The sequence below is a fragment of the Sceloporus undulatus genome, chromosome 3 (assembly GCF_019175285.1).
Source record: "Sceloporus undulatus isolate JIND9_A2432 ecotype Alabama chromosome 3, SceUnd_v1.1, whole genome shotgun sequence".
NCBI classification, from domain to species: Eukaryota; Metazoa; Chordata; class Lepidosauria; order Squamata; family Phrynosomatidae; genus Sceloporus; species Sceloporus undulatus.
The window spans coordinates 177,410,037-177,433,268 of record NC_056524.1 but is presented as its reverse complement, the minus strand read 5'-3'; the positions used below and the strand labels follow the sequence as shown (position 1 = coordinate 177,433,268).

The 23,232-nt window shown below is 39.0% G+C and overlaps 1 protein-coding gene across 7 annotated transcripts in view; it reads left to right on the top strand.

Annotated features, from left to right (window-relative positions):
* Positions 1-23,232, top strand: part of SGMS1 (sphingomyelin synthase 1) — a 90,441-nt gene that overhangs the window by 39,227 nt on the left and 27,982 nt on the right. For 3 of the 7 annotated variants that reach the window (XM_042459190.1, XM_042459186.1, XM_042459189.1), the window contains 2 exons: positions 7,234-7,289; positions 16,685-16,797. The gene's annotated coding sequence lies outside the window, so the exon portion shown is untranslated. Of the gene's footprint in view, positions 1-7,233; positions 7,290-16,684; positions 16,798-20,447; positions 20,591-23,232 lie in introns of those variants that run through there. The other 4 variants (XM_042459192.1, XM_042459188.1, XM_042459191.1 and 1 more) reach the window with 2 other exon arrangements.

Here is a 23,232-nt window from a genome sequence, read left to right as displayed (position 1 = left end):
CTATAACCCTTTGTGCATCCCTCAAATCTCTTCTTGAGAATTGAGACACCTCCAGATTGGATTTTAGGGACATGGGGAAGAGCAATAGAAATAGTCCCATTGCATAAGCAGAAAATGATGTGACACTTGAAATCTTCCTCTGTGGCTGAAACTTAGATTTTTATAATAACAATTACAGTATTGCCAGTTCCATTTTTGACTTGTTTCCTCATGATTTTTAGGATTTTTTGTTTTTTAGAGCTGCCAAATCATGTCTTGAATTATCTGATTCAATATTAAGATGTCCATTCTGGTTAGTTACTATCAGATTGCTTCCTATTAGTGTATATGTATTGTTTATTTATTTACTGTGTTTATACCCCACTCTTCAGCCAAAAAGGGCCTCACAGCGGCCTTACAGAAAGTTAATTAGACATTTCCCTGTCCTCAGGCTTACAACCTAAAAAGACATGACACAAAAGGAGAAGGGAATGGCAGTGGAGAAACGGAATGGCAGGGGTGTTATCCCCCCTGCCCCCCACTTGTTTAATTTGAGATTCTTCTCTCCTCCTGCCCTTTATCTAGTTTTGGCAGCAAATCTGTTTTGGCTTTGGCCACTCTGAATAATTTGGTATCAACCACAACCTTGGGAACCTCAACTCTCAATCCTAATTTAAGTCCATTTAGGAGCAAGTTAAACATTACAGGTGCTAATATGGATTCTAGATGAACCTTGTCTTTATCCATCTTAAATGGATCCCTTACAAAAATAATGGTATATTATGTGAGGTTGAAGGCTTTCACAGCCAACATCCATAGTTTTTTGTGGGTTTTCCTAACTATGTGGCTGTGTTCTGCAAGAGTTTATTAATTGCTTTTAAACACGCTCATACAGACACTGATCTTAGGGATAAATTGCTTTTTGGGGTGGTGGTGGTGGTGAGAGCACCAGCAGCTTCTCATTTGATTTCTTTATGAACCCTTAGGTGACTACCACATATGCCCAGTGACTATTAATTTTTAACTAGTCAGTTTTTCATTACTCTTTGTATTAATTGTTCAGATGTTCATCTTGAAAAAGTGAGTTCAGGCATTGATACTTACCTTATATCTTCTTGTAGTGAACACATGGAAAGATGAACATAATTTATTAAGGTTTTCACTCCTCCAAACTTCTTTTAGCACAGTGCTAACTTTGATGTCACTTAATAGGGAAATCTCTTTTTTATTGTTAATCTTAGTGATACATACTCCAGATTCTTTTACTTCTTCTTTTTTATCTCTTATTGTCCAGTTTGGGTTTTTTTTTTTTTTTTTGCCAGAGAAGTGCAAACAGACAATGAGAGATGCCAATGAAAGGAAAGGAATGCAAAGTATGTATTGCTGAAACAACAAGACCAACAATAAAATATTGTCCTTCATGGTCCTTGTACTGAGTTCCAAGTTCTGAGGCTAGCCCTGTTTTAAAGTTTTCAGGGCTAGGAAATTATTTTGACGGGATTCCCCCTGCCCCATCTGTACAGTGCTTTCTTATGAGGCTGTTGCTTCTGCTTTCTGCTGAAGTTAGCACTTTTGCTTTCTTGATTCTGCTTTGTTAACTTTGTGCCTTCTTCATCTTCTTAGTTGAGCTTCCATTATTGTGGTTTTGAATAACTTCTGGAAAGATTTGCCTTTGGACTTTACCTTTCAGTGTCATTTTTACTAGTCTTCATTTTACCTATTCTTGTGTTTTGGAAATTCCAAAATAATCTGTAACATCTATTTTCTGTTATTAGCAGAGTGTAATTAACAGAAGTTTTTAAAAAGTGGTTTTCTGGACTCCAAATTGAGAGTGGTTACTCAGACTTCCTTCCCCCTTTTCCCCACAATCATCTGCATGTGTCAGTTTGTCATTTCCGTATTAACTTGACAACAGTTTCTATTTACCATAGTTGAATCAATTATTCATTTGTTCCCCTCCTCTTGGAATAAAAACTTATTTCTAGGGAGTCCCCCCCCCCCCCCATGAAGAATTAATTCAGATACAAGCAAATGTTTGTCCTCTTTGTAAAAAAAATAAATTACATTTTAAGCTTGAATACTGATCTTATTTGAACCAGATGATTTATTTCTGTGTGGCAACACAACATCATTCAGATTCCTAGATGCTAATATTGTAGGCAAAAGGCCTGTTGCAGGACCCCCATATTATTAGTATTGTGAGATTAGGTTGCCAAAACAGTCAGTCCCTCTGAATCATGATGTTTATTGTAATTTTGTATGAGTATTGCTCTGTTTGTAGCCTTGTGTTTCTGCTGGACTGTGTATGAGAGACATCTATTACATTTATTGGCTTTTATGGCTGATATTTGGATGGCTTTTGGGAATCTAACACAGAAATCAAATAACTGATGTATTTTACTGATGTACATATAAAAATGTTAAATTAGTAATGCAGTGGTCTGTTGACTGGGGTACTGACCAATATTTTAAAGAGTTTTATTTCAGTAAAAGGGAGGATTTAATTCAGCTTACAGTCCTTTATGCAACAGAATGAAAGTCCTTTCCCTTTTGAATTCTCATTTGTAGAGGATAGCAGGTTAATGTGGGCTCAGTGCTTGCATTATGCAGCAGAAATGATGCATGATTACATAAAAACAATGCATTAATTGTAACAGTGTAAGCTATGAAAAGTTCACTTTGTACTGTTCTGGACAAAAAGGATGTCAGTTGAAAAAATGAGAGAAAAGAAGTTTACAAAGTCATGTTCTCCTGGTTTTTTTTGTACAGCAAATTCTGAAATGTGTGTGTGTGTGTGTTTTTTTTTTAAAAAAAAGCTGCAGCACAATAGCTCCAGAGCTTCTGTGGGTACAGTCTCTTAGCCATAGCTAAACCATTACTAAAACATTGAGGCATCTCTTTTTTTTTTTGCAGAGTGAAGAAATTTTCTGTGAGTCAGTGGCAGTGGCAGACCATATGGTGCAGTACTAGAATAACTAGGCAGCCTTAGGTTTAATTCTGGGCTTCTCCAGTTCAAAGAATGTCAAAGATTTCTGACTGAGGCCTAGGACTGAATCCAGTGGTGTTTGCCCCCCAGTAGATTAGATGCTTCACATGGAACAAATCCCCCGCCCTATTCAGCCTCCCTGCATCCACTACATTGCTCTGGAAAACTGGAGGATGTATGAGGGGGCAAAGAAGGGAGGAGATGTGGGGAGGTGTCCATTGCACAATCACAAGTCAACTCACATGCCACTAGATGGGAACCCCTACTGTTGAAGTAGACAGTACTGGGTTGCATGAGCTAAAGGTAACGGACAGAGGAGTATATCACATGGTGGTTTATGCAGCTCAGATCCAGGGTGACTCCTGGTTCAGCTATGCGAATTCACGTCGTAACTTGAATGTTTTATCATACCTGGTTGCCCTTCCAAATCAAGGGGGAATTGAATCCAAGGCAAGTCACGCGATGTGGATTCACGCAAAGCACAGTGAATGCAAATTGTATTACCACACCGGTGCATACCATGTGGATTCAACGATTCAAATTGGGACCCTTGCGCATGCTAAGTGAAGGTCTGGATGCTATCTCCTTCTCTGCCCCCTCCTTAGCTGTCATCCTTCATCGGGCTGAAGGAGCAGTCAGGGGATGATGGGATGGGTCACTGGAGCAAGGATCGGGCTCAAGGAACAGTCAGGGGAGTGATGGGATAGGTCGCAGGGGGTCACTGGAGCCAGGATCGGACTGAAGGAGCAGGCAGGGGATGATGGGATAGGTCGCAGGGTGGCAGAGAGGACAAAATGGGGATGTAGGAGCAGGCAGGAGATGATGGGATGGGTGGCAGGGTGGCAGAGAGGACGAGATGGCATGAAGGAGGAGGAGGGGCATGAAGGAGCAGGACGCAGGGGGCCAAGGCGAGCGACATTGGAGTGATCTTCCACACCAGACCAATTCGGAGTGAAATCGAAGTGAGCTTGAATGCGAATTCTGTGAATTCACTTTTTTTCCAATTTCACCAAAATGAGGGGTCATTTTGGAATCACTGCGGAAGCACCACAGAAGGAGTGCCCATAGAAAGGAATTGCATCTGATAACACATTCACGTTATGACATGAATCCGCATTGTTGGACCCGTACTCACGTCGGATCTGAGCCGCAAAACCCCCCAAAAACCTCACTGTGATATACTCCAGAATGAAATTTGGCAACATACTTGAATAAAAGATTATGAATGAGAAAGAAAGCTGTGTTCCTTGTGAGATCTATGGACAGAGGGCATGATATAAAAATTTTAATATTTTTAATAATAAAAACAAAACATCAACTTCCTAAATGTGTAGTGCTTAATATTGTGTTTATCAGAAATTAATAGTTCTTGGGATTGGTTAATAGGGCTGTGGAGATCTAACATAATAAAATAATGATTTGCATTGTACAGTGCTCAATAGATGCTGCTTTATTTTAGAGAACATTATAAACCAAATTTTGGACAGTGGACAAGTGAGACATCCTCCTTCTCACTTCCTAACCTCTCTAAAATAGCCTTAACAAAAATATTGTTTTAAATTTGAGAGCAACTTTTACTGACAGATAAAAGGAGTGGCCATAAGATGTCATGTGGCCTGAAAGGTAGCTAATGTATACATGGAGAGGTTTGAAAGTGAGATTACCTGTTGTGATAATGGGTTTACAGAACAAGTGATACTTCGGGCTACATGTAACACAGAATATAACAATTCAGAAATCCACTTTTTGGATTTAAAAGTACAAAAAAAACCCCCAGCAACAACAAACCAAACAACAGGCGGTCACCTCACCACCTCCCTATGTGGAAAACTCACAGTTGCCAATACTTATTTAAGATTTGATAGCCTGGTCCCACCATTTCAATTGTAGACTTAACTTTCAGTTGTAATTATCAACAGTATACATGGTTTCATCTGAAAACAGAAAGTATCAACATATATCAGATTGTCAAGAACCATAGAATTGGAAGAGACTGCAAGGGCCATCCAGTCCAACCCCCTGCCATGCAGGAAATCTCAATCAAAGCATCCCCAACAGAAGACCATCCAGCCTCTGCTTAAAGACCTCCAAAGAAGGAGACTCCACTACACTCCAAGGGAGTGTGTTCCACTGTCGAACAGCCCTTACTGTTAGGAAGTTCCTCCTAATGTTGAGGTGGAATCTCTTTTCCTGTAGCTTGCATCCATTGCTCCAGGTCCTAGTCTCTGGAGCAACAGAAAACAAGCTAGCTCCCTCCTCAATATGACATCCCTTCAGGTATTTAAACAGGGCTGTCATATCACCTCTTAACCTTCTCTTCTCCGGGCTAAACATCTCCAGCTACCTAAGTCATTCCTCATAGGACATGGTTCCCAGACCTTTCACCATTTCGGTCGCTCTCCTTTGGACATGCTCCAGTTTCTCAACATCCTTTTTAAATCGTGGTGCCCAGAACTGGACACAATATTCCAGGTATGGCCTGACCAGAGCAGGATAGAGTGGGACTATTACTTCCCTTCATCTAGACACTATATTTCTATTGGTGCAGCCTAAAATAGAATAGGCCTTGTTAGCTGCCACATCACACTGTTTTTTGTGGTCTACTTGGACTCCTGGATTCCTTTCACACGTAGTCTCATTCAGCCAGGTGTCACCCATCCTATATATGAAAAGCCCCAGGTTTCATTAAAAAAAAACAACAACCCAGAAACATTAGAGACATTTCAGTGAGTTGCTCAGGGAATAAAAAACAAATATAGCAACACTCTGATGGGTTCAATCAAACCATCAGAACACCATCTCTGTGGCCATTATGTCTATTGTAGGTATACGTACTTCAAAGATAACTGAAGGGCAAAACAGATCACTCCAAAGGAGTGACTTGAAGCCGCCCCTGAGTGAGCCATATTGGGGCTGTGGCAACTGCACACTGCAGCCCCAATCTAGCTTTTTGCTTTTCCCTCCCTGCTGCAGCTTTACAGCATTCCTGCGATGTTCCTGTGGCATGCGGTGTGTAAATGCACTTTCAGAGTGCTGTGAAGTTGGCCCACTTGTAAGCAGCCTGGTGGCTTCTGGTGACATTGAGGCATGCGTTGCGCATAAGCTACTGGGAAGCTAGCATTTTGAGCTGATCTGTTTCGGCTCTGAATTCACAGACTACACTAACGAACTTTAGACTACTTGCAATAGCAGATTTGTTATCTATGCCATATAGTGCGAGTGTCTAAAGATTTATGTAGGCAAGACAACAAAACAACAGCACAAATTAGTAATTGCTCAGGATTCCGGGAAGCTAGGTATGTGCAACAAAATTGTTTGCCTGTGACTCAGTCTGGAAAAGATGTAATATTCCTTAATGCTGCATAGAAAGGTTAGTGTTTCCTATTTTGCCTGAGTCACTCACCTGATCCACCAGGATGACATAGAAAATCCTTCCTGATTTCTATCATAGTGATCAATTATATTCTGACACCAAAAATAACTTTACCTACAACATCCAGTGTCATTTACTGGTGCACAGTGTGTGTGTGTGTGTACTGTAAAATATTTCTTGCAGCTCTTCAGGATGGAGAGCTATTAGTTTGTTTTAAAACTTATCAACAGACTTTCTAAACCACAGTGAGAAATAACAGTAAAATAATGATTATAAAACAATTTTCAGTGTTTTTTACAAACACTGGCACAAGTCTCAGGCCACTGAGTCTGTGTGATATGCAGCATAAGTAAAAACTGTTTCTGGTTAAAAAGTAACTAAATCGAGTACTTCAGAGCAGATTGGGAGCAAGGAAATTTGTTGGTTGTAAGGAACATAACTGCTTCAGTTTCCTAGAAACCTAATTAATATGGTTTCTGTGCAAAGACCATGAAAGAAATAATAACTTGAGGACACTATAGCTGTATATTGCTTAAATTTAAGACCATCAACTTTATTTCTACATAGTCATGATGCCTCTAAGAAGAAAATACATACATATTCAAATGTGTTGTTGTTGTTATTGCTGTTTTTTGAACTATTCATACATGTTGGCATTTGAAGGAGTGAATAAATATGAAAGTATTGGCTGAAAGAGTTGTTTAATGTTTTTATTCCCTTTGCACTCCATTGCTATGACCATGTTCAAGAGCTGGGAAGTGAATATTTGAATGCATTTGTGTTTTTCTTTCACTTGTAATTTGAGAACTTTGTAAAGGTGTTTATGTTGTAAGATGAAACTGTAGTTGGTTTGAATTGCGGAAATGAGAAATTGAAGACTTTCTCTTTTTTGTAGAAACATAAGTTTGAAGCTGAGAAGATGAATCTGTTGAAGAAAACTACCTTATAATGGTAAGTGTCTTTCTATTCCTTCTTGTCTTTTGTTTTACTTACAAAAGAGAATATGATTATCTCAAAAGTTATACAGTGGGCCCTCCATATTTGCTGGGGTTAGGGGTACAGGATCCCCATGAAAGTTGGAAAATCGCAAATAAAAAGACATAATGTTTTTTAACCTGGGAGGACACTTCTCTAGGAATCTCTAAAACTGCCAGCATAACTCTATGGTCAGCATCTGCCGGACACTGACCATAGAATTGAACTGCAGGACCTACAAATGCCTAGAGAAGTGTTCTCTCTATCAATCTTTAGGTTTTCCAGTGTGACTTTTGATACAAGTTCACCATAGAGTTGCACCGAGGACCTAGAGATTCTTAGAGAGAACATAATAATCAAATTCATGAATCCACCAAAGTCAAATTTGCAAATTTGAAGGGCTGACTGTATTTATGGGAACAACTTCCTTATACCAACAGCCTAAACTAACATTATTGCTTTTGTATCCTTTCAAATCATTTCCAGTTCATGGCGATCCTAAGGTGACTTTATCACAGGGTTTTCTCGGCATGATTTGTTCAAAGGAAATTTGCCTTTGCTTTCCTCTGAGACTTGAGAGAGTGTGACTTGGCCAAGGTTATTCAGGTTTCATGCTCAAGGCCATGTGTTTTCATGGCCAAACGGTCTAAAGAGTCATAGTCCAGTGCTGAGACTACTACACTACATTGGCTTTCCTAAACTATAATAATAAAGGAGAATGTTTGCATGTATGTACCAGTCATAAATCACCAGACATTGTGCTTAAACACCTCAAAATCTGAGTGGGTTTCATTGTCCAAGTTGTTGTGCAGAGACTTCTAAGCAGGAGATTTGTTAGAACTGAAAGAATTAATTAATCACGAAACCATGATAGATGACTGAGAATTTGACAGTATTTTTGGCTGGCTGCCAAAGTGCAGTACCCAATTTCAGGTTGAAATTCAAATCCTAGAAGCAAAACAATGTCAGAATTTACTGGAAAGTGTCTGTTTAAGGGTTAGAAAACAGGAGAGGACTTAGACACTGCTGATAAGATTCCTGAGGCTAAAAAAGGGTGAGGCAACAGCCCCACAGATTCTTTTTGGGGTAGGTATTAGATATGCACCCTTACAGAATTGAGTATCTTTCAGCTAGTTAGTAGTGAGAGAAAAGTTGCTTTGAAGTCACATAATTTCAGATTCTTTTAATCTGTTGTACTTTCTACTGTATATTAAGGAGCCCCGATGGCGTAGTGGTTAAATGATGGTACCACAGCCACTCACAGCCACAAAGTTGTGAGTTCAATCCTGCAAGGCTCCAGGTCCACTCAACCTTCCATCCTTTCGTAGATTGGTAAAATGAGTATCCAGCTTGTTGGGGGCAATTGGGTTACACACTGTAAACCGCTTAGGGAGTTAACTGATAAGTGATATAGAAATGTACTTGCTATTGTTATTGCTATTACTATATTGGACTATAAGTTGACCTCATGTATAAGTCGAGGACAGCTTTTGGGACCAAAATTAAGGATTTTAATATGACCCATGGATGAATCGAGTGTAAAACTGTCAGTACTCTTCCTCTCATCTCCTCTGCAGCCTGGCTTTCTCCTCGGGAGACAGCTGGGCTGGGGAGAGGCTTGGGGGCGAGTACTAGCCCTGCCTCTTCCTCTCCATCCAAGAGGTCTCCTGTGGGGCAGCCAGGTGGGATGAGGCTTGGGGAGCCAGCAGTGATCAACCTCCTCTCCACCCTTGCTGTCTTCCGTGGGGCAGCCAGACTGGGGGAGAGGCTCAGGGAGCCAGCACTGGCCCTCCATCCTCCTCCCCACCCTGGCTGTCTCCTGTGGGGCAGCAAGGCTGGGGAGGTGAGCCCTTGCTCTCCCTCCTCTTCCCAGCCCGGCTGTCCCCCGGGCTGGGGAGAAGGCTTGATACAATATTGACCTACATATACATTGAGCCAGGTTTTTGGGTTCAATATTTTTTACAATGTTTTTTGCTTATACATGAATATATACAGTAAATTGTACTTTCCATGCTTAATAGTTTATTAATTTGCATCATCTTAGAAAAGTAAAATAAATTGTATAGTTATATATTTTAGGTGGAGACATGTTTATTCCACCCTGCCCCAGTTACTCACTGCCCTTATGTTGCTGGTTAAGTTCTCTGTGGCCCACAATGAATTTTAAATATGTATGTACAGTCGGAACTTGGTATCCACAGTGGATCTGTTCTGGATGCCCTGTGGATACCAAATAACACAGGACCTTAAGTCCCATTGTCCCTGATGCTTTGTTCCTAATGTGTGATGTGTGTGCATGTGCCACTGATGTGGACAACAGGGCTTGCCATCCACAGATGCTTTAATCCGCAAAAGGAAAGCCTGCGGGTAACAATGCTAGGAAAGTTTGAGGATAGTAGAAAGAGAGGAAGACTGCATGCCAGATGGCTATTAGGGAGATCATGGGCCTGAATCTACAAAACCTGAGCAGAGCAGTGAAAGACAGGGGATCTTGGAGATGTCTCATCTACAGGATCACCATGAAATGAGGTTGAATCAAGGGCAGTTAACAACAACAGCAGGAACATATTCACTATGAGAACAGATTGAGCCCTAGCCCCTGTGATGTCTCAACAAACATCTCCCTATTTTTTCACATATAATCAAATAGCTGCAATTAATTCTAAGGTAGGGATGTCATATTCCAGCCTCTCAAATCTGGGCGTATAATTTGCATATGATGCACATTATTATAATTATGCATATTATTAATGTGCGTTCTGATTATACAAATTCAATACATTAATCAGTGCATCTTCCTACCATTATGTTTCAACCTCAGCACCAGTACCAAGCTAAGAGCTCTTTTTCCTTTCTCCCTACCAACTGATGTGAAAAGAGGGAGACTTCCAAGCAGCCCCAGAGAGCAAAAGGACTCCCTTTACTTTCTCAAGACTGCTTGGGAAGTGAAGTTCCACTGTGTTGCCTAGCCCTAGGCTCAAAAGTCTGAAACAGTCACCACAGAACACAACATCTCTGCATTCTTTCCCTGTCTTCTGTGCCTATTAGGCGAAGCAGGGAGGGAATGGGAGAATAAGATGACAATGCTACCCCAATACCAAACTGTTTCCTCTTTGAAATTGGACATGGCAAAGTAAGACTTGCATCCTGAATTGAGGATACTGTGTAGGATAGTGAAAATAATTTGTAGTCTTTTTGTTTAAGACAATTTACATAATTTTATAGGAATGATGAGGACTAGAGAGAATGGAAACCTCCGTTTTCTAAGCCTCAACTTGGTTTGAAAACCAATCAGAATTCTTTTGGATTATTTAATAAGAACCTGGATGATTTCTGCTGTGAGCAGAGGATTCTTCATCTTTAGGATCTATGACAATCTAATACAATCAACACTTGACAAATTTATCAAAATACAGACATTTAGAGCCTCTGTGAAGGCCTGTTTTTTGTTTGATGGCAGTATAGAAAATGCACTTGAAAGTGTATAGTGCTTCATCATAAAATACTGTGTAAGATCCAAGCATAATTTGTCTGCTACTATGGCAATGGGTTTGACATGGAAATTATTGACTTGAAACCATTTTTTAAATGATGAAGTGACTCATCCGGAGAGAAGAATGGAAATAGTTTCTGATGAGTTCTGATTCAAATGATTTGTTGCTCTTACAATGCAGCTTTGTTGTTTTGTTTGGAGCTGTTACCACAGCATAGCATCCTGGAAACACCTTTTTGGCTTAAACAAGTCAAAGTGGAGATTCTTTTAGGAAGGAAGCTGTGTGTAGTCCAAGGCTTTTGTGATAATACTAACGGCAGTAGGTGGGTGTGGTGGATTGAGTTTCTAGCCCTTAAAGCTGTAGATTCATTAAGGTCCAGATACATTTATAGCATTAGAATGATTGCAGAATAAGAAAGGAAACACAACATTTCATGATGCTGTGTGTACACTTTATCAGGTTTTCTGCAGTTCTGTTGTGAAGACACTTGTATATTCCATTCTTTATATTAAGCCTGATTAATATAAGCATAATTTCATACCATAATTTCAGGCTGTGTGACCTAGTTTAAGAAATTGTTCCAAGATTCATAAAACATGATTCTGAACCTGTGAATTAGTAACATTGAAATCCTGGTTTGTTTTAAGCAGAGACAGGAACATTAATTAAGGATATCTGGGTGCATCTACACTGTAGAAATAAAGCAGTTTGACACTACTTTAACTCCATCCTACAGAATCCTGAAATTTGTAGTTTCCTGAGGCACGACACTCTTTGACATAGAAGGTTAAAGACCTTAGAAAACATCAAATCCCAGGATTCCATAGGATGGAGCTACAGCATTTAATGTGTGGCCAAACTGCATTATTTTTTAGATGTACAGTACCCTGTGTTATGTTTACACTAAAAGCTAAAAAATATTGAAAAGGGGATGTTTGTTGGTGCTCTGTATCTTATTCTTTATCTATGGATTCAACCATCCACAGATTGAAAATATTAAAAAATCCAAAAAAGCAAACTTTATTTTTTGCCATTTTATATATGGGACATCATTTTACTAAGTCATTGTATTTAATGGGACTTGAGCATCCATGGATTTTGTTATCTATGGAGGTCCTGGAATTAAACCCAAGTGAATACCAAGAACTCACTGTATTTGCATATAAAAAGGGAGCGTGTTTATTGTACTTAATTATATCTTTGCATTTGTTGTTGTTCTAGAAATTAATGTGAAAAAACCCTGTGTGTTCAGGCCTCCCTTGTCCTGTTTTGTGTTTGGGAGAAAATGAAATAACTGCACAAATTTTTGAAAACCCCATATCTCATCCACTCCCTGAGGTCAACAAGAAATACTGTACTCTTGTATAGAAGGGCTAAAGGAAACATACAAAATTATTTAAAGTTTTTAATCCAAAACACAGTTTTTACATTTCACCCCCAACAGCATTAACCAAGAGGAAGAATTCCCAGAAATATTTTTCAGAAAGTGGTTGTCCAACAATTGACTCCTTTTCTGAAAGCTAAATCTTTGATTCAGTCTGAATCCAGATCTGTAGTAAAAAAAATCCCTGAAGTTTTTAAACATGTTATTAGTCAGTCTGTTTATCAGTCATGGCGTTGCCACTAGTACTGAAGAGATACTTAAATGGAACATTGAATGGCATGCCTATGTTCTGTTTAAAAAGGTACGGAGAGGGTCTGGTGAAGCTCAGGCATTCAGATATCTGGAGATCTTCTTAATAGTCTGCTTTTCCTCCAAGATTCAACATTGAAACAGGTTTGGAAAAAGCTCTCTGCTGCTGCTGGTAGGAGTTTTCTGTCTAAAGGCCCTTCTCTACAGCTTTCTTCTATATTGCAGGTAGTTTTAATTTAGCCATGATTAAGGTTTATAACATGTACCTAGGAAGAAGGGGCTGGGGGGGGGGGAGATATATGGTAGAAAGAAGAGAAGGTAAAGAAGAGAAGGTAAAGTATTGCCTACTGGTTTGTTAGAGCCTAGTGATGACAGCTTTAAGTGTGAAGAATTTCAGAGAAAGGGTTAGCTAAGAAGAAGACTATTACTTATTTGTTAGTTACATTTATATCTTATCTTTCCTTCTTTGAGATCAAGGCAGCATAGCTTTCTTCCCTCCACCTTTATCCTTACAACAACCTTGCAACATATGTCAGGCTAAAAGGAAGTGACTAGTAAAAGGTTATCCAGTAATCTTCACAGTTCCAGGTAGGCTACCACCTAAATTTCTCAAGTCCCTGTTATTTACCCTAACCTGTATGCCTCACAGGCCCTCAAGAATGTGATGCTGAGAACATTTAGACATCTTGAACAAAATAGGAATGCAACCATTATTTAGTACATTCATATCTGACAGTTCGCAGGGAGTCTGGTTTGGTATATGGTCTTCACAAAATATTGTGGGGTGGAATGGAAAGAGGAATATGCCCTTGACCATTCCATTAATGTTGTAGCTGAACAAAGATATGAACCTGGATTTTTTTATGCCCAAATCTAGGATTCTGCACTACGCTTGCACTGGAATATGCGTCTGTTGTTTTTCAGTTGCAGTAGCATCTGTTTCTGGTCTTGGAAGCTGGACAAATTCTTCTAGCATAGCTGCATTCTTCTTGAAATGTACAAGGTTTGTCTTGTTACATTCTGGGGCCCTGTATCACAGTTGATCAAAGAATATACTTGTTTGGCTTAGGAACAATATGAACAAGCAAGGGGTGTTAACATCAACAGCAGATTTATCTTTTTCTTTTTTGTTTTGGGCCTTGTGACATTCTGTTATAAGCTACATATGCAAATAAAATATTAACCTGACTGATTAATATTTAATTTTTCTCACATTTAATTACATTTGTATTACTTGGTTGTGAAGTAGTGCCGCTTGTTCTTGAACTTTGATTTTCAAGTATCACTATGTTATCAAGTTTGAAGCATATAAGGTTCACTCATTGTCAGGTGCATCAAAAATAACATGGTTGAAATGTGTACTATACTTCTATATTTTTTACTCTCCTTGTCTAAGTAACCAGATGTTCACTACTGATTAAGTAGGGGACAGCAATACTGGGGTTTGAGTCCAAAAATAGTTTTACATTGAGGATTCAGGGAAAGGGCATTTCTGGAGACCTTTCACACTTGCATAATATTAGATAATATTAAGTCTTTTCTTCAAGATATACATCAGTTCCTTTTGTAGTTGATAGGCTTTTGCATAGCACATTGGGAGCTGCAGCTTTTGTTAGATTACATGAAATTTGAAAATGATGTCCTTTTTTGATATTATTGAAGCCGTGCTATCACTTGTTTGTCTCTTGGCAGTTTCCATTTTGTATGATCTGCTCAGGGTATGTATTGATGACATTCTGTATTTAAAATATACAACTGTTAGATGTTCGTATATCCATCACTTCATTGTAAACACTTCTGTCTGCATATTCCTTGAATGAATTTCAGTACTTCAATTCCAGTACTGAGAAGCAAAATATTTAAACAGGAGAAGCTGTTTATTTTTTTACATTCAGTTTGCCAAGGAAAGATGTAGAGAATTTAAAATGTAACTAGTGGCCTGCAGCCAACATTTTTGATGATAAATTCCAAGCAATATATAAAATGCAGTTTCAGCCTACATCTTTGGCATATCATTTTCAAAACTTCCAAATTTTTCTTGGATGTTCACGTGATGTTCTGGTTGTATGTAAAAATGTTGTTGTGTTTATTAGAGAAATTAATGCAAGATACATATCTGTGTAATGTATGGTTGGCTCTCCATATCCATGGATTCTTTATCCACGGATTTAACTATCCATGGCTTGAAAATTTTATAAAAATATACAAATTCCCAAAAGCAAACCTTAGTTTTGCCATTTTATATAAGGGACATCATTTTATTATGCCATTATATATACTGGGATTTGAGCATCCTCTGATTTTGATATCTTGGGGGGATCTTGGAACCAAACCCCAGCAAATACCAAAGATCCACTGTATAGTAAATGTAAAAAGGAAAGTGATCTAAGACTCAGTGTAGTGGTTTGGGTGTTGTATAGGACTCTGGAGGGCAGGGTTTGAGTCTGTTTGGACATGGAAACCCACTGCATAGCCTTAGGGAAGTTACACTCTCTTCTCCTCAGAGGAAAGCAAAGGCAAAACCCTTCAGAACAGATCTTGCCAAGAAAACACAGTGATTGGGTTATTTTAAAGTCCCCATAAGTCCAAAACAACTTGAAGGCACACAACAAAGTGATCTATCAGAATGGGGTGAGAGTATGAAATCATGGCTGTGACTGGAGATTGGCTGAGTGTTTGAACAGGATTTTGAAAGAGTGGTGTGAAGGAGAATTGGACAATTTGGAATAAGAGATAGAAATGTTAGGAAAGTAACTTAGGGTCAGTGACAGAGATTAATTAAACTTGAGTCAATTAATTTGGCGGTTAGTTGATTAGTTATATGAGAGAAAGATGTCAGGATTTAATGTGCTAAATAAGCAAGCTTTAACTTTATGCTGAACTTCTGCTTAATAAATAATTTTTGTATTACACACTTGTGACTCTGAGAATGCTACATAGTGGATAGTGGAATGCCTCAATGGTGTCTATGATGGCAGCAATTATTCAAGAGTGGCGATATCCAGACAAATAAAGTCTGGTGCGTGAATCACAATGACATCTAGAAAGTCCCTGTATTTGAAGGCCATAAGAGTGGGACAGGAGGAGGTCCTCACATTTGGTGGCTGTGGTGTGGATCAGTAAGAAACTCTCACAGTTCACCCTGGTCAACTAATGTCAACGTCACAGCAACCTTTCTGTTCTTAGGCTGTGTATGATGTTTTCCTTTGATCCCAGTTCCCCACTGATCATCAGTTTGTTGCCTCTGTCTCTTCCTTCCAGCTTTTCAGAAAACAGGACATGCATCTATTTGTGTACATTTCTTGTGTACAAAAAGAGCCATATTCTAAAGTACAGAGAAAATTGTGCTGTGACTGTGACTTGTGTTATGCCTAGGGTTCACTAGGAATGAATTTTAAAATCTGTGTTCAGTCCCAGGGTCAAGGCCTGGAATCATTGACACAAAATGTCTTGTATGATGTGAAGAGTACATTTTTTTCGCTATAGAAGAGCTACTTATGCCTTGAGAAGTTTGGTATCGTAGTAGATACTTCTATGCCAGCTTGAATGTTGGCAGTTCCTTCATATGCACACTTTATCTGTCTCAAACATACACACATACACACACACCACTGCTCTTCTCCACATTTTACTTGTTGTTTGTTACTAAATTTGATAAATTTATGTTTCACTTTTGCCCAAGGATGCTCATGGTGACAAGGTGAAAATGCATTTCCATTCTCACAGCAACCCTGTGAAATGGTGTAGGGTGACAAAGTGTGGCTGGCCCAAGGCCACCAATGAAATTCATGTCTGAATAGGCATTTGAACCTAATCCAATGCACACTTACTGATGGCGCAGTGGTTTAACAGCACAAGGTTGTGAGTTCAATCCTAGGGCCTCCAAGGTTGACTCAGCCTTCCATCCTTTCTTAGGTTGGTAAAATGAGTACCCAGCTTGTTTGGGACAATTGGCTTAAACACATTATAAACCACTTAGTGCTGAGTTCACTGATAAGCGGTATAGAAATATACTTGCTATTGCTATATTGCTACTGTACTGGTAATCAGAAAACATAGCCTCCCCCTCCCCCCCGATGCCTTCAGTGTGTGTGCGTGTGTGTGGGGGTGTTCTCTTCTCAAAAGTGGGGTTATACTCAAAATACTATACCTTTTGTTCTATTCTTCCCCCCTCACTGAAGCATAAAAAAAAAGAAAAGAAAAGCATGGGTCTGATCTTCGTTCCTGCCTTTCATTTTTTGCAGTATCAGGGCCAGGTTTCCCTCAAATGAAGAGATTTCTGAAGAAGGGCAAGCTCAGCAGGAGCTTGGATTGGGGATATTTCAAAATGGAATTACTACATTGACAAAGAAAGTTTGTAAGTTTTTCTGCCACCTGATCAACTTGAAGTTTGGAGTAATGCCAGTACAATACTGATTGTACTGAGTAGCTGTGGGATGATGCCTTTTAAATGGATTTCCTTTTATACAGTATAAATTATCTATGGATATGCACTTGAACATCTTTTCAAATATATTTTAATGATAAGACACATGCCGAAAGTAACTGTGAAAATCCAGTCTGCTGAACTGTAGAATGGTTACCTTTATATTGTTCAGCAATGAAAGCCAGTATATCATAGGCTTCCACATTATTATAGAGCTACCTCATGTCTTTTCTCTACACATGTAAATGTGATTAAATATTGATTACAGTTTCTTGTTGTTTGTTCACTTCATAATAATAATAATAACAATAATAATAATAAACATAATGATTTACATTGAGAAAAATTTGTGCCCCATGAGTTAGGCTGCTTCCACACTGCAGAAATAATGCAGTTTGACACTACTTTAACTGCCATGGCTCAGTGCTATGGGATTCTGGGATTTGTAGTTTAGCCTTCTCTGTCAGAGAGCTCTGGCAGGCACCACAACAAACTATAATTCCCAGAATTCCATAGTATCGAGCCATATTATTATTATTATTATTATTATGCAATTAAAGCAGTGAAAAGATGGATTATTTCTGCAGTACAGATGCAGCCTTAGGTCCAATACAGACCAGCACTTTGTGCCAGCCTGTGGGCCGAGCCATGGCGCAGCATCCTCACGCTGGACGCCATGACTCTTCCCCCATCATGCCATGATGTCATCACCCTTCTAGACCCATTGCTGCCTCCTCTCTTTTCCTATCTGTTTGTTAGCCAGTAAAGGAATGTGAATAATGGTGTGAATAATTAATTTAGGATCACATCTCCCATGAGCCATCATCAATACCCTACAGTACATAGTAAGCACGCAAATCTATGGCAGACAAATTAGACCCTCTTAATCAAGGCAGACAAGCTGAAAGGCTCAGATCTCGACAGAAACTATTTAGTTTGAATTTCATTTTGGAAAGTGAAATTTCAGTTTAATCATAAGTGTTGTTGTTGTTGTTGTTTTTAAATTGCCTATCAGATTTATAAGGCTAGTTGTTTTTCTTAAAAGCATGTGATTTTACTCCAAAGGCTAGAGGGAAGTATTTCTGAATTTTACCCAAACAAGAATGTTGATAGCATCAGTTTCTGCCAGAGGGTAAAAATTCTTGCACTCTGCCACCTTTCCCATGACTTTTTGCTGTGGTAGGTAGAGTTAGACCCCCAAACATACAGATCTGCACTAGTGAGGTTTCATCATTTGTCACGTGAAGTGACATAAGTTTGACCTTATCTTGAATAACAGCCGGCTGATTCCTTTTACTTGTCTTGTGCAATACACACAGATTTTTTTCCTTCTCCAGCTGCCATTCCATGCTTTACGACTACTTACACATTCCTGATACATTAAACTAGAGCTATAAAGAGAGTTTGCGAGCCTTTATTTTTTTCAAAACCAAAACAATCAAAATGTTCTCCAGGATGTGCTGCTTTGCAATTTTAAACTGGATGAAATCATAGCACTATCCTTGTGACTAAAAGCATAAAACGGAGCGTACTTCTGTTACCTTCATATCAAATATTGCTACTCTTTGGCTAACTGTTGGGGAGGGGGACCGATCTCTGGATTGTAGGGCCTGGATTTGGCTTGGTTATTTTTGTTTACTTATGGCTCTAGTTTATTTATGGAGGGCAAGCCAGAGTTCCCACTTTGGATGTCATAGTAAACAAACCACAGAGGGAAGTTCAGGCTGCTCCTACCTGCAGGAATAGCTGAGTGGGAGTGTTCAGGCAGCATAGTCCTGAAATGCTAGGGTTTATTGAAATTGCTGCTTATCATGGCATCTGAATTGACCCAGAGTTAGCTGCTCTGAAAGCAATCCAAATAGAATAAGATTCTTAATTCATTGGCTAATGGAAATCATGAAAAACTAATCTTCTCCTCCCGTGATCTATATGTAGCTAGGCCTGTGATCTTTATCTGATATAAAATGAGATTATAGTGTGTACTTTGTGCTTTTGAGGTTTTGAAAATGCATGGGAGTTTATATAATCTGTAGAATTAGGTAATCCTTCCCCCTTCTTGGCGTGTAATCCTTGGAGAGAAGATAACTCCTTCTTGTGACTGATCTTTTGACCTTTGTCTTATCAGTTGAACCACACATTTCTCACTGGTCATGTAGATGACACAATTTTTATGGAAAGGTGGCACTGAGGCAGAACAAAGTACCTATCCTCCCTCTTTTAGTACTTTAGCATTTTATAGTGTTGTGCTATGTTGTTGGGTTTTTTTTGTATATGTTCTGATGTACCACCCTTAGCTGAAAAGGTTGTAAGTAAACATCATTGCTGTTCTTGATGTTATTATTATTCAGTCCTGAATTGACAGTCCTTATACAGTATTAGCAAGTCCAAAATATCTGGAGGCCATCAGATTAGGAGAGGTTCTGATATCCACCATTTCCATGTGTGTTGTGTCTCTTTCTCCTCTCTTCTCTAATTCAAAAACTAATTATAGCATGTGTATTTTCTTCCATTGCTTGTTACTTGTACCTTTATTCACCATCTTCATTTGTCTGCTAGCTCTCATAAGTCACAATTGTGGTATCTCCAACTAGGAATATTTAGCTGACCAGCACAATAGTAGTTATTAATAGTAACATTGATACTTGTGGCGTTGAGTTGGAGAGCATTTCTAAGACTAGAGGCACTTACCTGTCAGTAGTGGCAAGGGAGCAAAAATAAATATGTAATCAAACAGGCTTACGCACCTTTAAAAGCTGCAACTGCCATAGATTTTTTTAGTGCCAGTACACATAAAATAACAATGAAACTGTAAAAATTCACACAGTTGGTAAAATCAGATAGCCATCAGTGTTATCCAGTTACCACACTTGACTTGTATCTTTGCTACACTTTCCTGGTCTTAAAGGATGAATGCACTAAGCATCCTAGTTGCCATATAGCCCACTAAGAAATCTCTTTTGCACATGAATACTTTTTTCAGCCTTAAATGTTGTTGGCAGGGTAATTTTGCGATAGAATCTCCTTTTTATAGGTCCTTTTATAAAGAACTGTTTTTGTTCTTTAAAAACCATTTCATAGCTTTTAAAATGTTATTAGCTTTGCTTGTAAAACAAAACAAATATTTTTTTACAGTGATTGTTCATTGTATCATGGCATGGCAGCTTGTAATTTAAGCATCTGCAAGCACTTTTGTGGGCAGAAGTTGGAACGGATGTTAAAATGCCCGATAGTTTTACTGACACAAAGTAAAGCTGAGTTATAAAATTCCAGGTTTCCCTCTCTTGTCTCTATAAACTCTCTTGGAACAAAAATCCTCATATTCTGGAGCAAAATGAATAAAACAGCTTGTTTGAATCCTAAAACAGCTCCATACATTCTTAAACTTTGGAAAACTGAGCTCAGTTGAACTCTACCACACCCATATCATGAAATCTACGTTCTGTTGGCACACCCGTTCCCATTCTCTCGTCTGTGCAAACGACAGCGAAATACATTTAGCCTTTGTGAAAAGCAATAGGCTTAAAGTTCTCTCTAACGGGACATAGTTCCACCCACATAAGTCGCAGGCTTTCTCCAGATGAACTGGATTTCCCAGTATGGTTTTACTCCTCCTCCTTTTCTTGAAAGCTGCTGACGTAGCTTTGTACATAGTACATGGAGAATTACAGCTGGAGAGAAAGCTGTGAGTTTTAGCACGGATGTTTTATTTAAGAACTTCATTTAGGTATGTATCATTTACAGCCTCTGTTGTGTTATTACTGATTTCTATGAGACTTTTGGTGCTGCTGTTTCTGTTTGCGAAGAAATGGGGCCAGATGGGAGGGGAGAGATTGTAGTCTGTTTGCATTTTGTACACAGAAGGGGAAGTTTTCATTAGAAGTGTGAAAGAGGCATGGAAGTAACGTTCTCAGATACGGACATGGTGAAGTTGGTCTGCTGGTGTGTCTTCTGCATGCCCAAGGCAAATGTGGCAGTCTGAGAAAAGAACAGAATGTTCTCAATTAAAAATTAAAATAATCATTGCATGTGTTTAATAGATGGTGGTGCCCCATGAATGCTTAGAAGTGGTGAGAGCGACCGCTGAAGGCTTGCTAAATTAAAACAGGCTAAAGCTAAGAACGTATTTCAAGCTGTTTGACTATAATTAGTTCTAAGCATGCTATGCTTTATAGTAACAACTGCTGTCACTGTTATTCAGTGCAGAGCACTTTATATGCTTTAATGGGCAGATAATTTCAAATGCAGGCAAGTTTCAGTCTCCAGTGTTTTTGTGGTTTCACGAACATACTATGTTGGCCTCTCTGTTTCACCGAGTTTCCTCTGTATAACCCTCTTCATTATCAGAGTCAATAGCCCCCCCCCCCAAATTGGCTCAGTCAAGGCTTCTTTAATACTTATGTATTTAACTTGCCTAGGACCATGTTGCATCTTTAATAGTTCCTTGATGACTCACTGCATAATAGGATTATGGCAAGTGTCACAGTTGTTTATATGGAGATGAAATAGGAAAGGAACACAGTATTTTTAGCATCTTTAAATGCAGTGTAAGTGTTGGAATAAGGGTGAGCCAGCATCTTAAATAGCCTACCATTTTAGGTCCCTTGTGCCCATTTTTTCACTTTGAGTGTGGCACTACAACTCTGGAGACCAGAATTCAATTCCCACTCAGTCCTGAAACCCACTTGGTGACCTTGGAGAAGTCACACATTCTCTCAACCTTGCCAAGAAAACTCCATGATAGGTTCGCCTTAGGGTTGCCATGATTTGGAAACGACTTGAAGGCTCACAACACACACAATTTAGGTGATGTCTGCAATTCTTGGAGGGGATTTTTTATATTTTTTTATGAGCAGATTGGTGGTGAAACAGAAAGCAAATCCTCCCTTTTCCCTTTCTGCTGATATGAAAGAGCTTTGTAACAGAAGGAGAGCTAATGAAGAGATGCAGTCTTTATTATTAAACCCCAATAAGATGAGCTTAAAAGATTTAACACTTATGAAACATGGGTGAATATGCCGTCATTGTTGACTAAATTGAGTTCAGCTTTTTATGTTGAGTTCCATGCATCAAAAATATTGGAGGAAACGGGAGTTTGAGGAGAAGGAACCATTTCAAGTTCACATAAAGAGCACTCAGTACTTCCACTATAGTTCTATAGTCCCAGGAGTTTTTAAAATGTTGTGAAAAAAACCTTTTATAATGTTTTTTAAAATGTTGTGAATAGATTATGTTGATCTCTGAATTTGTTAGAATTTCAGCGGTCACATGCAGATACCCAGGAGCTTCAGGAGAGTTTTTGGATGGTGATGTAATTAGACGCAGTAGTTGTTATCATAGTGCAGCCTCACAGTTTGGCCTTGTGAGCTGTTTCACTTTGTCCATGACTAACATCTGTGCCTGTTCCCCATGACTCCACAGTGTTTATGGTAACTCCTTGAATCACTCCAGCATCACATGAGAGCAGGGAATTGAGATGGTGCAATGGGACTAAGAGGTAATATTTATTACCAGGCCAAAACAAATCTAGGCTAGTAACAAGTACAGGCATACCTAGGTTAAGAAAGTCTCTGAAAAAGAAGTTCTTGTTTACAAAGTCTTTTTAAGCTTGCCCAGTCCCCCTTTCCTCTGTGTCTTCTGTCTAGCTAGAGGATTTTTTAGTTGCATTGGCATTTGGGAGAATGGTGAAGAAGGGCTGAAGGAACACAAACTGCAATAAAACCTGATCTGAGAAGAATGGGATTCTTTTGTAGTCAATCTTTTTCCTGTGTATGGCTGCCTACATCAGGCAAGGTAAACAGCAGTTGCCACTGTCACCATCACCATCATAATCATCATCAGTTTGTTTATATAGTGCCATCAGTGTACATGGTGGTTTACATGAGCCGTTTACAATTGTTAATTTGACAGCTCCTGGCCTTAGGCTTACAGTTTGATAATCCCTTACTGAGCAAACATAAACAGCAAAACACAAATAAATTCCTCGCCAACCCCCCCTTATTAAAAAAAAACATAGATCTATAAATTTGGCAGCCAAGGTGGAAATCATAAGAAAAGTGAAAGCTGGGGAAATCCCAGGGGTATTTGGAAGAAGCCTTTATGTGGTTTCTAGAAGGTTCAACCTGATTGTTTCATTTCACTTGTGCCTATACCTAGTTTTCAAGATTCAAGATTTCTTTCTTTTCCTTTTCCTTTTCCTTTCCTTTTTGTGATGTAGCAACCTATCTCTGTTCTTGCTAAGTTATTCCTGCCTTTGCTACCAAATTTTTGGACAAAGTCCAGGATCACATCGACTTCATCAACTGAGATATACCTGTACATTGTTCAGACAATTCTATGATTCAGACATAATCTCAGGTGCTAGCCACA